Here is a 10,746-nt window from a genome sequence, read left to right on the forward strand (position 1 = left end):
GATGACCAGGCTATGTTTATAATACTAAACAAAACACTGTCAGCTTGAAAGCTTAAGTAGAAGACAAGCAACCATCTGCCCCACTTAATTGTTAGCTCACAACTTGGCAATTTCAGCTGTTGCTAATTAATACTCTCTAAAATGATGTCTGAGCATTGTTTGGACGGTATCATAAATCAGGAAGCATTGCCAATAGGCAGCATAGGCAGTGCAATTTTGTGCTATGAAAACACTGTGCTAATGCATTACAGGACAGGCTGTGTGTCCTTTCATGAGCTCTGAACTGGAAAAAAAGTTAAGGGCTATGACTTAGGACCACAAGGCCTCCATGTGGTCCGGCTGGGAATGAAATACAATGAGAAATCCCATCTGGGAAGCAGTCCCATTGTGCTACTTCAGCCGTTAGTGGATCCCTTTGGACTTTATTGCTATGTTTAAATCAGACCCGTAACCCAATGAAAAAATGTTAGGAGCGTTCTCAGTTCTCCCTGATAGAAAGAGCTTCACCTCCGTGGTTCCGTGCAGGCAGAGAACAGCACAGCACAGCAGGCCCTGGGCAGTGCGGTCCCCTCTATCACAGCAGCATCCACCACAGGTCCTGCATCCCCAGACCCCCAACTCGCCAGGCGTATAAAATAAAAATGATAGGGGAAGACAAACTTATTTTCAAATTATGGTCATGACATGTGATAGTGAAAGCATGCATGTATAAACTGAGAAAATGTTTAAGAGATAAAAAGCAAACAAATTCCAAGAAGGGAAGAAAGATATTTTTTTTTTCCCCTCATGAGAACATGACGCAAAAGGCAAAAAAGCAATCACGAGAAGAAAAAAGTTTCTGAAATACGCATTTATTTTATTTTTACTGATTAAAATAATAAAAAAATGTGGCCCTGAATAAAGAAACAAAATGTTTCAGCCTCTGAGAAAATGACTCCGCAGAACATTTTCATAGACAAATTGCATCAGAGACAGCACAGCTTAGGAACTGCTCCAGGGGGATGAAGTGTCTCTGGGTAGCTCCGAGCAGGAGAGGTGTGGGACCCCAGGAATGGGAGCTAAACAGGAGACGAACAGGAGCTGAAGTCCTGCATAGAGCTGCAGTGGAGCCTCAGGGTCTGCTGCAGGAGCGCAGTGTGTATCAGAGGGGCTGAGCTGCTCACAGAGCAGACTGAAACCTCAACTGTACTATCATTCACTCTTCTTCCTCTCACAGTCATGTGAACTTCCACCCCCAGTCTGAATTGCAGATACTTTTGATTATTCAGCTCAGGTGTCCTTGCAGAGTAATGAGGTCTTTCTGCCCTGTGATTTCCAGCTGCCATCACCCTCGGCAACCCAAACAAACCCAACTGATTGCACTTATTTATAGATCTGAATGCTGATGTTGCTCTCCCCTGGGGCTGGCTCTCATCTCAGGATGGAGCAGATTTCAGGTTAGCTCATTTCCTAGCCTTCTTTCACTTCCTCTTGGCCCTGGTGCTGCTGCCAGCCCTTTTCCTGCAGGATATTCCACTGGTGAGTGCTCACTTGTTGCTGCGGTTGACACTTCATCTGCATTCCAAGTGCTAGCTGTATGCTGTGGTCTTTCACTCATTTAACCCTTCTACTCCTTCAGCTTTTCCTGTCTCGGGGTACTGGTAGTATAGAAGTTATTGCAGTGCTCATCCAGGCTGGAGAGACTTGCAGAGCTTGTAGGACTGTAACTGCCAGATAAAGAGGTTTATTCCTGTCTAGATCAGGCTGCAGGAAATTGAGATAAATCCATGGGGAGAAAATGTTAGCACTCATTGCTGTGTCCTGCTGCTCAGAGCTGCTCCATCTCTCAGTGCTGAAGTTTGCTTTGCTGCAGAATGTTTTCTGTGAGTGAATCTGTCCCTTGTCTATTTGCTCACACTTGTTTCTGACCAGTAAGTTAAGCTGGGAAGGTTGAATGTGCCTCACCTGCTCTTGAGATGTGAAAATCACATGGGAATGCCTGCCCATAATCTCTATCAGTGGCGGAAGGTTGGCCGTTTCTTTGTCACAAGAAGTACAGCTCTGAGATATTTTGTATCCCAAGCCTATCAGCGGGCTCCAGAAAGTAGCCCTACAAATGTAACACAGTAGCTTGGACTGCCAAAGAAAGGAATCAAAACAACAGTGACTATTCGTACTGCCTCAGGCAGCTGTCTCTGGGGGGGCTGAAGTTGGAAGCTTTGTCCGCGTTGAGGATCCAAGAGAAGGAGGCGACTTTCCAGAGGCCGGGTCAGGATAGGCAGCAGTTCTGGTGCATCCCTGCTGCACCTCAGCATTAATGACATACAAAGCAAGGACCTGGGCTCTTAGCTTGGGAACTGAACTACGTACCTGGCATCCGACTGCTGCAGCAGCGGAAGTAATAAGTTCTTGGCTTGTTAATTAGAAACTGAGCAAATTAAAATTGAGTCCACTTTTCTGCAGGGGTTGAGCATGAGCACTGCTGTGATCCCGGATCTTGTACTGCAATCGGTGGTTGTCACCTCCTCAGTTTTGTCAGTGCTTCATAGTTTGCAAACCCTTTGGGGCAGAAATTCTCCCCTTTCTGTTTACAGGCCCTTCTGAAGTCAGGCCCTGACCTCCCTACAAATATTTGTACAAATGTGATCATATTGTGCTGTAGTTCAGCAGAACGACTGATAAATACTGCCCCTGCCTTGAGGAGTTTGAAACACGAGATGAACTGTTATGAGCAAGGGCATGGCATTGCTTTCAAGGCACAAAGTCTGATATGTTAGTAAATCATCATTTCACTTCTGTCCAGTGATAATACTGAGGTTATTTAGAACTGCCTGCCTCCAATCATAACAGATGGTGGTTTGAAGGAGGGATAAGGCAGGGGTGGGTCCTGCAGTTGAGTTCAGGGGAGGTGTTCTAAACAAGTGGGTATTACAAACAGTAGTAGGCTTCAGAGCTCTTCAATCTTAATCACCATTATGAACAGACAAATATTGAGAGAATGAAGTCAGAGAAAGCCCTGGCCTCCTAACATCAATATTTTCTTCTGTGTGCTCCTTGTTGAGCCTCTGTAAGACTGACCTGGGACAAGGGAAGCAGTTGGCTGTGAGGGTTCTGATCATTGCTTGGTTTGGGTATCAAGAACTGTGTTCCTAAAATTACTGTAGTTATCAAACTCTGCTTAATTTTCCTGATCTGGTTCTGGCAGAACTGTCAGCTGTGGGTGATAACAAAAGTCACATTTTAACCAGTAGAAAGGTGTGAAGGTTTCAGTACTGCTGCCTTTACTTTGATTACAGCTATTCAGCAGGACTGCTCTAAGCAGCTTGGGAAAGTGTCTCAGCCACTGCTCCACCACTCCGTCTTCTGGGCACCACAAGCAGGCACAAGCCTTTATCTGACTTATTTTTACAGTCTTTAAAAATAAAATCCATCTCCCAGACTGAAATGTTGCCCCACATTTTTTGTGACAGCAGCTATTTCCCTGGGGAGATTTTAAGCTGAGGATTGCAAAGAATGTTCCCATGCACTTTGCACAGCACCACTCCCCACGGACACAAAGCACTGCTGACCAGTGAGCCACCAGAAGTGAAGCAAGTGGTTATTCTGGCTGCTTGCCGAGCAGCCCACTCTAACTAGGTAAAATGAGGAACTGACCTTGTACCTTAGATTCGGTGGTTGTGTTCTGGCAGGACTTGTTTTATATCTGGAAGTGCAGTGCAGTTAGGGCACTGCCCAGGACCGAGTGCAACGGACGCTTGGCCCTTACCGGCCTCTGGGTGGGTTCCTTTCCGTGTTAAAGAGAAGGGCGAGATCGCCCTTGGCTGCTGCAGCGTAATGGTGCTGGCAGTACGAAATGGTGAAGGTCAAACCCCGTTTTCCACCTATGAGCGCGGGATGAGAGCACCGCGGCGTTGGGCGCCGTCCGCCGTCTCTGCGGGGCGGTGGCGCCACCTGGTGGCGACGGTCGGGAGGGCCGCCGTAACGGGGTTCCGGCTCTCCGCTGTCCGGGTAGATGCAGCCCTCGTTTTCCCCACGAAAGTGCATAATCTTTCCGCGGTCGTGGCTGACGCCGTCCTGCAGGCGAAGCCATGCGTGTGGGACGCGGTGGAGCGGAGCTGTAAGGTTTTTGAGCGAACAGCTCTGCCGGAGCGGGGCGCGTCTCGGAGCTCGTGGGGAGGATCGGGTCGGGGCAATGAGAACAGCTCCAGAGGAGGGCGGAGCACTGGCTGCGGGCGAAAAGGGCTCCGCAGCGCATCTTCCTGGCTAACGGACCCGGATCGGGCTGCGCGCCGAAAGTAGTGCCTCCTATTTTATGACGTTGGCCCACGATGTCGGTCGGTGTGCGACAGCCGATTCCCGCCAATATTCGGTGACAAATTGTTGTTGTGCGACAGATGGCAGCAGAGGGGCGGTCTGAGAGAACGGTGCCGAACGGGGAAGTGTGTATGGAGCAGAGGGGTGGAACTGAATTCATCCGTGTGGAGAAAATGGTGCCCGCTGACATTGATCGACGCTCAGTGAGCGTTTATGGAGCCCTGGGTGCGGCTGCGGGCAGAGCGAGGCGCTGGGTGCTGCGTTTCAGTGGTGCTGACAGCGATGTGAAAGACAAGACGCTGTGGATGGCCATGCAGATATTCATGAGCACAGCATGCGGGATCTTGTTCACTGCTGGTGAAAATGCACAGATAATGGTGATGACTATGTTGAAAAATATTTTTTATAGCTGAGAACTTGCTCTATCAAATAGTGTTATTGTGCTCTTTGTAGATGTTGGAGTTTCCATGGAAATAAATGACTTTCATAGCAGCCCACGTGCTAAAAAGCTACAAATCCTTAGGTGACTCCACAGTGTAATGTACAGAAATGATACTCAGCCAAACAGTTTTAAGATTCAACATTCATATTTACTTGTCCTTTGACAGGAGGCCATAAGATTCCATTAAGGCCTCCCATCTGCCCCATAGACAGCCTGTCTAGTTGCCTGGTAGCACTGCAAACTGCTCAGATTTGAGTGCTCTGACACTCGTACCTTGTTCAGGCAATGTGCTCAGATGGCCAAGACAGTCTCTGTCGTGGTGCCGGATGTGTAAGTTCGCTCCCTTGATTAGGCTGAAATGCTGCTTAAAATACACTTTTAATCTTCCTTGTTGGATTTGTGCAGTGTTCTAGAAGCTGCTGGTAAAGAAATTGCTTTGGTCTTCTTACATTTGAAATCTTCAGACAGAGATTGGGAAACATTGTAGACTGTTAAGGCAATGCATACATTAAAAAAAAAAAAAAAAGAAAGAAAGAAAAAACTGGCTCCTACTCTTATGAAACCTGTTGGCAGTTGTAGCAGCAACAGTTCGGTGTGGGTCTGTCTTGTTTCAGTGTGGAGAGGTTTGATGAAGCAGGTGGTTATGCAGTGAGAGGAGCTTTGGGGGGGGTCAGCTTTAAGGAGAGCAGCTGAAGAGATCTTTTGTGTCCCAAGAGGACAGGTCAGATCCGGTGGTTACAGTGATGCCCATTGGGTTGAGAAATGCATGTATATTGTACAGCAAAACCACTTTCCTTCTGTTAGGAAGGCTTCTGCAGCTGAAGAGCAGCTCTGGTGTTGGAGAAGCCCTTCATTGCCACAGAGGGTGATGGCTGATGCAAACCCAACTGTCACTATTGAGCAACACAGAACACGAAATGGGAGCTGGAGCCCAGAGGTCACACACTTCCCTAAGACAGTGACTCTGCAAGCAAAGACAGCAGTGTTGAAATGCCCTCTGCATGCTAAAAGTGGGGTGTGTGATAAGCTGCACATCTGTCTCCCCCCGGAAGCCCAAAGCAAAAGGGTCTGAAAACAGCAAAAGCTGGCATCTTGGTGACCCTGCGGTGGCTGCTGGCAGGCCTGTGAGAGCACAGGGCTGATAAACGTGACATTTGGATATGGTAGGCATTCCTGGTACTGTTGATCCCACGTTGCTTCTCCAGTTGTGTCTGAGGCTTAACTGAACAGCAGAACATCTGCCGGAGATCAGACGAGGGGCAGCCAACCTGGTGCCCTATCACTGTGGGTTTGCCAGCAGCAGATGCCAAAGGGCAGAGCAGCTGGTATCGAAACGGGGCAGCCCTGCTCTCTGGTTATCTGTGACTCAGCCTGTCAGAACTCGTATCTCTGAACTTAAGAGTTCTAATGCACTTTTTTTCCCCTGACATTTGTAATTGCTTTTGCCAGTGGTGGCCAATGGCCCCTTGATCAATGGGAGCAGAGCAGTCTGAAACACCACTTCAGAACGTCACTCAACAAAGCTATACTTCTTGATGTGTTCCCATCAGGAAAGGACCTGGCGTAGTTCAGAGGCAATAGCCACAGTAGGAGCACACCAGTTTAACATAGACCTTTGTGCTCAGTAAAAGCCATTGATTAGCATCAGAAGCACAATCCCCTGGGGGGAGCAGGGTGGAGCTCAGGAAGAGTCAGCACAATCCTGGCTTTCTGATGAGTGCTTGTTTGAACTTTCACATATGGAACTGCATTAGAATCAACGGCTGTTTTCTGTTTTCCCAGTATTCTAGGGCTGGATTCTTTTATTAGAGATAATATATATGCAGTAACTGCAACGACATCAGCAATAAAAAAAAATACATCTTTACAGCTCCAAATTTTCTTAAGAGATTGACTGTTCAAGTCCTACCAGGTGTAAGAATCATTCCTTGCCTGGTCACAAAACAAGATTACTGCAAGAAGAAACATACCTCTCTGAGGGAATAAAGGTGGGAAAATATGGCTTTATTTTTCAGTGATGTGCTGGAATTAAGGAGATAGATAGCTGCAATATGAGCTTATTTTGAGACAAAGCACCTAGGCAAGACCATGATTCTGGGTACATGTGAACAGAGCACAGGTCCCTGCTGAATGGAGATGACAGACTTGGGGAAAATGAAATAAGGTCTGGTTTTCTTCTCATAAAAATATGGGTGTACTAAATGATATAAAGTAGTTTTTCTGCTCCTTTAGAATTACAGCATTTGCTCAACAGTTCTTCATTGTATACTATTATTAATAGTGTGTGCAGTACAGAGTGGCTTTTGGGCCATTCAATGGTTGTGACAGTTAGTGTGGTTTTGTTATCTGCTGCTGTCCATCAGGAAACAACTTTGAACCTCCTGGTTTGTGTTTGTCTTCTTTCTCTCTTTCTCTCTCTTTTTTTGCTTTGTAACCAGAAGTCTAAAATAAAAGAGACTAACATATAATCAGCCACAAACAGAAACATCCTCCATTGGTTGGAGTCGAGCCTCTGACTTACTGCTGTGTGCTTGCCTGAGAAGGGGGCACGAAGGGAGGGAGACAGCTCTTAGAGCAAAAATGGGTTTACATGTGCTGTGCTGACTTGCCTTTTCTTTTCTGAATGAAATAAGGATTCAAAATGGGAGGAAAAAAAAAGTGCTCTCTCAGCCCAGGGACCAGGCAGGCCAGTGAGGCATGTGCAGCCAAGTGTGTGTTTTGCAGAAGGAACTAGCAAGCAGGCAGACAAGTGGTGAGGGTGCAATGTCTCCAGCCTAGCTTGCTGGCTGAAGAGATTCCTGCTCTATGCCCAGCTGCAGAATTTAAAGGCCTGGGTTACAGGAGGATTTCCCCAGGAGTTCCTCTGTTGTGGATGGCTCAGCCTTTGAGGAACAGTTGTCGTTTTTTCCTGCATTGCTGTAGGTTTTTTTTAGTGTCTATAGAGTTAAGCTGTGGCTTCATCAACCGTCTTCTGAAGGTTGACAACACTCGCCCCATCTTACACTCTGGAAAATCCTGCAGCACAATTGCTCCCAGATGTAAGCCTTGTGATTACTCCTGGCCTCCCCTTTCCTCCTCTCCTCACTCCGCTATGGTCACTCATGTGAAAGATCCTCTTTGTACTGTTTTCTCTTTCCCTGCGCATTCATGCGAGGCTCACACAGGTCTCCTGAGCTTTGCCTTGACTTTGCCTGGAGAAGTGTCAGGGTTCAGTGCCATCTGGACAAATTGCCACGGGCTGTGCTTAGAGCTGACTGCTGCATCAGGCACTCCTGGCTTCCTTGGAGCCCTGGAGTAGGGCTTCTGGATGTAGGCTGCCACTGGGTACATCAGCATCTACTGCTCGCAGAGACAGTTCAAGAGAAATCCCAGCAGCAGATGGCTCTTTGGGATTTAATCTGAAAGCTCTCCAAGACCCAAAGGTGGAGAAAATAACACTTCAAATAGTTAGCCAGTGTGGGAGTAAATAGCACTCCACCTGGGAAGAGAATCTAAGGGGGAGATCTTTGGTGTTCTGGAGTTTGATGTATGAACAATTCATGTTTGCATCACTTTGTACAGCGACATAAAAACTGATGATCTCAGTTCCAGGTGCTGCTGGATGGTAAAACTGTGTTGTCCGAGGAAACTGAAAGACAACCCTAGTGGTTGTAATCAGTCCTGTTTTGATGATATACAGCTTTAATTCCTTTGTCAAGAGGAGCTTGTTGGCTTTGAAGATATTTATGGAATTCATGTTATGAGGAAAATTCTCCTGCTATTCTGGGAAGGTACGCTGAGCAGTGAAGCAAACTCAGCATTCATTTGGTCTTCACCCACTGGTATAGATCAGTGAACACAGAGCAGCACAGACGCAGAACAAGAAGGAATTGATCTTTGTGCAGTACAAAACTGCTAATTCTTTGTGGCTGATTTCGTGACAAGTAAAACGTACAGTGACTTGAAACTAAAATGCAAGAGAACTCACTGCAGGCTGGTCAGATGGGCAATGTGAGCCATTTTAACCTCTTCTTTCAAGTTGTTTTCCAAGACAATTTTGTGGTTTGGGGAACAGTGTGTAGAAACCTCTGAGACTGTATTAATTGGCCATCTGTAATCCTTCCTATCTTCTTTCTCTCCTTTCTCCCACTTCCCAGAACAGGCCGCAGAGCTGCGTGCTGCAAATGTACTGAAAAAGCTAGCCTGATTAGGAAATAGAGTGCGATTTCAAGGCTGTTGCACTGAGTGGGGTGGTGTGGTGACATTTGTAAGCTGTGGAGGAAGTCAGCTCTGCTGTGAAATGTCCACCTTAGGCATCAGTATTGGCCTCCAGGACTATGCAGCAACTGGGAGCTGTGCAAAGCAGTGTCTTGACTAGAGAAAGGCATTGGATCATCCTCTGTCAGACTTAATGGTCTGTGCTGGCATGTCTGCTAGGAAGTCTGGTTGAAGCTGGCCTACCTGAATAAGCTTCAGCCCAGCCTGGATGGTACCGTGGGGCGCATGTTGACAGTGAAGGATCTCAGCTCTCAGTGTGAGTTTTGCAGCTGTGCCTTAGGCCTTTTTGTTGGATGCATAAGAGTCATGTTTCTCTTCACACTGATTCAGTTTCGTAACGTCTTTTAAAATCAGTCTGTTTCTGTTTCTCGTATTAGATGTCTAAAGTCAGTACTAATTTGTGCAGCCACCCAAGGGGAGCATGAAATACCCAAAGACCAATTTTCAGCATGATGCTGTTCCCAGATCTGCAAGGTTTGCTACCAGGTGCAGCCAGGTGACAAAAATGAACAGGACGAAAGCACCAGACTTGGAATGAGCCTTCTAATTTCCTGAAATGCGAAGGACCTGATCTGCAGGTGCCTGCACTGAGGAGGCTGGGCGCCTGCAGTCTTTGCCATAAGGCTGTATGCACCTAAGAGCTTTATTTGCAGATTTAATGGCCTACATTTATGCATCTGAATTTGATGCTTCTCACCATTAATTGTTAGATGGAATGGCCAAAAGAGACCACTCTGATTAACCACTCTGACCTCCTGTACAACAAATGCAGCACACTTGACTCCTAGCTTCAGAGCAGGATGAGGATGGAGATAGCTGCCAGCAGGATGGAGCCAAACTTGCTGAGTGTTGCAAAATGGTAAGGGCAAGTAAATCTGTGGAGGAATTTTCTTTTGTTCTCCTAATGTATAGGAGGCATATATATAATGTATAGCATCTACATTTTGAGAGCATTTTTCAGGCTCTGAGTTTTTTGCCTGTGGGCCAGAATTGATTCTGATCCACACTGTTGTGCATCAGCGCTATTTCCAGTAAAATACAGGAAGTCCCACATATGTTCAGAAACAGGCTGACAGGGTTTTATCAGTAATGCTACAAACTTGTTATAGAAACTAGCAAAGATGAGTGGTTAGAATTCAGATCTTTTGTTCACATAGCAGAAAATGAAGGGAGAGGCACTGTTGGCTGCTTCAGTTTGAGAATGCAGAGAAGACCAATGTGAGATTAGAGTGTGGACTGAAGAATTTGGATTTGAATTTGTCTGGGCTCTCAGAAATGACAAAATGCTGTGGTATTTGCCTGGGTGTTCTCTCACTCTTAAATTCAGCCCTGAGTTGTCTTCCAATGTGAGTGACCAAGAATTTTGTTTTTCAGCACTTTATTTGCACTGCGTACCCACAAATGGTGAAAATAAAATATCTGCCCTTTTTTTCTTGTTATATATCCTAACCTCAGTGTTAAGCCATTTTAAAGCCTTCTGGGCATAAGCAAAAGAAGGAGAGTGAAAAAGAAAGGCTAGAAAAAGGCTACAGACTACATGTAGCCTGCTTCTTTGCCCTGACTAAAACCAAAGTAAAAACAGAAATAAACCACCCAGACCTTTCCATTCCTCTTTTATTATGTATTTTAAAACACAGGCAGATGAAAGAGGAACTTGAAAGTAACCGTATTCCTCATTATCTAACTATCCCTCAGCACCAGCGTCAGTTTGGATTTCAGCAGGAGAGCTGGCCTCCCTGGCACCTACACACAAG

This window comes from Meleagris gallopavo, chromosome 9 (assembly GCF_905368555.1).
Source record: "Meleagris gallopavo chromosome 9, MGAL_WU_HG_1.1, whole genome shotgun sequence".
NCBI classification, from domain to species: domain Eukaryota; kingdom Metazoa; phylum Chordata; class Aves; order Galliformes; family Phasianidae; genus Meleagris; species Meleagris gallopavo.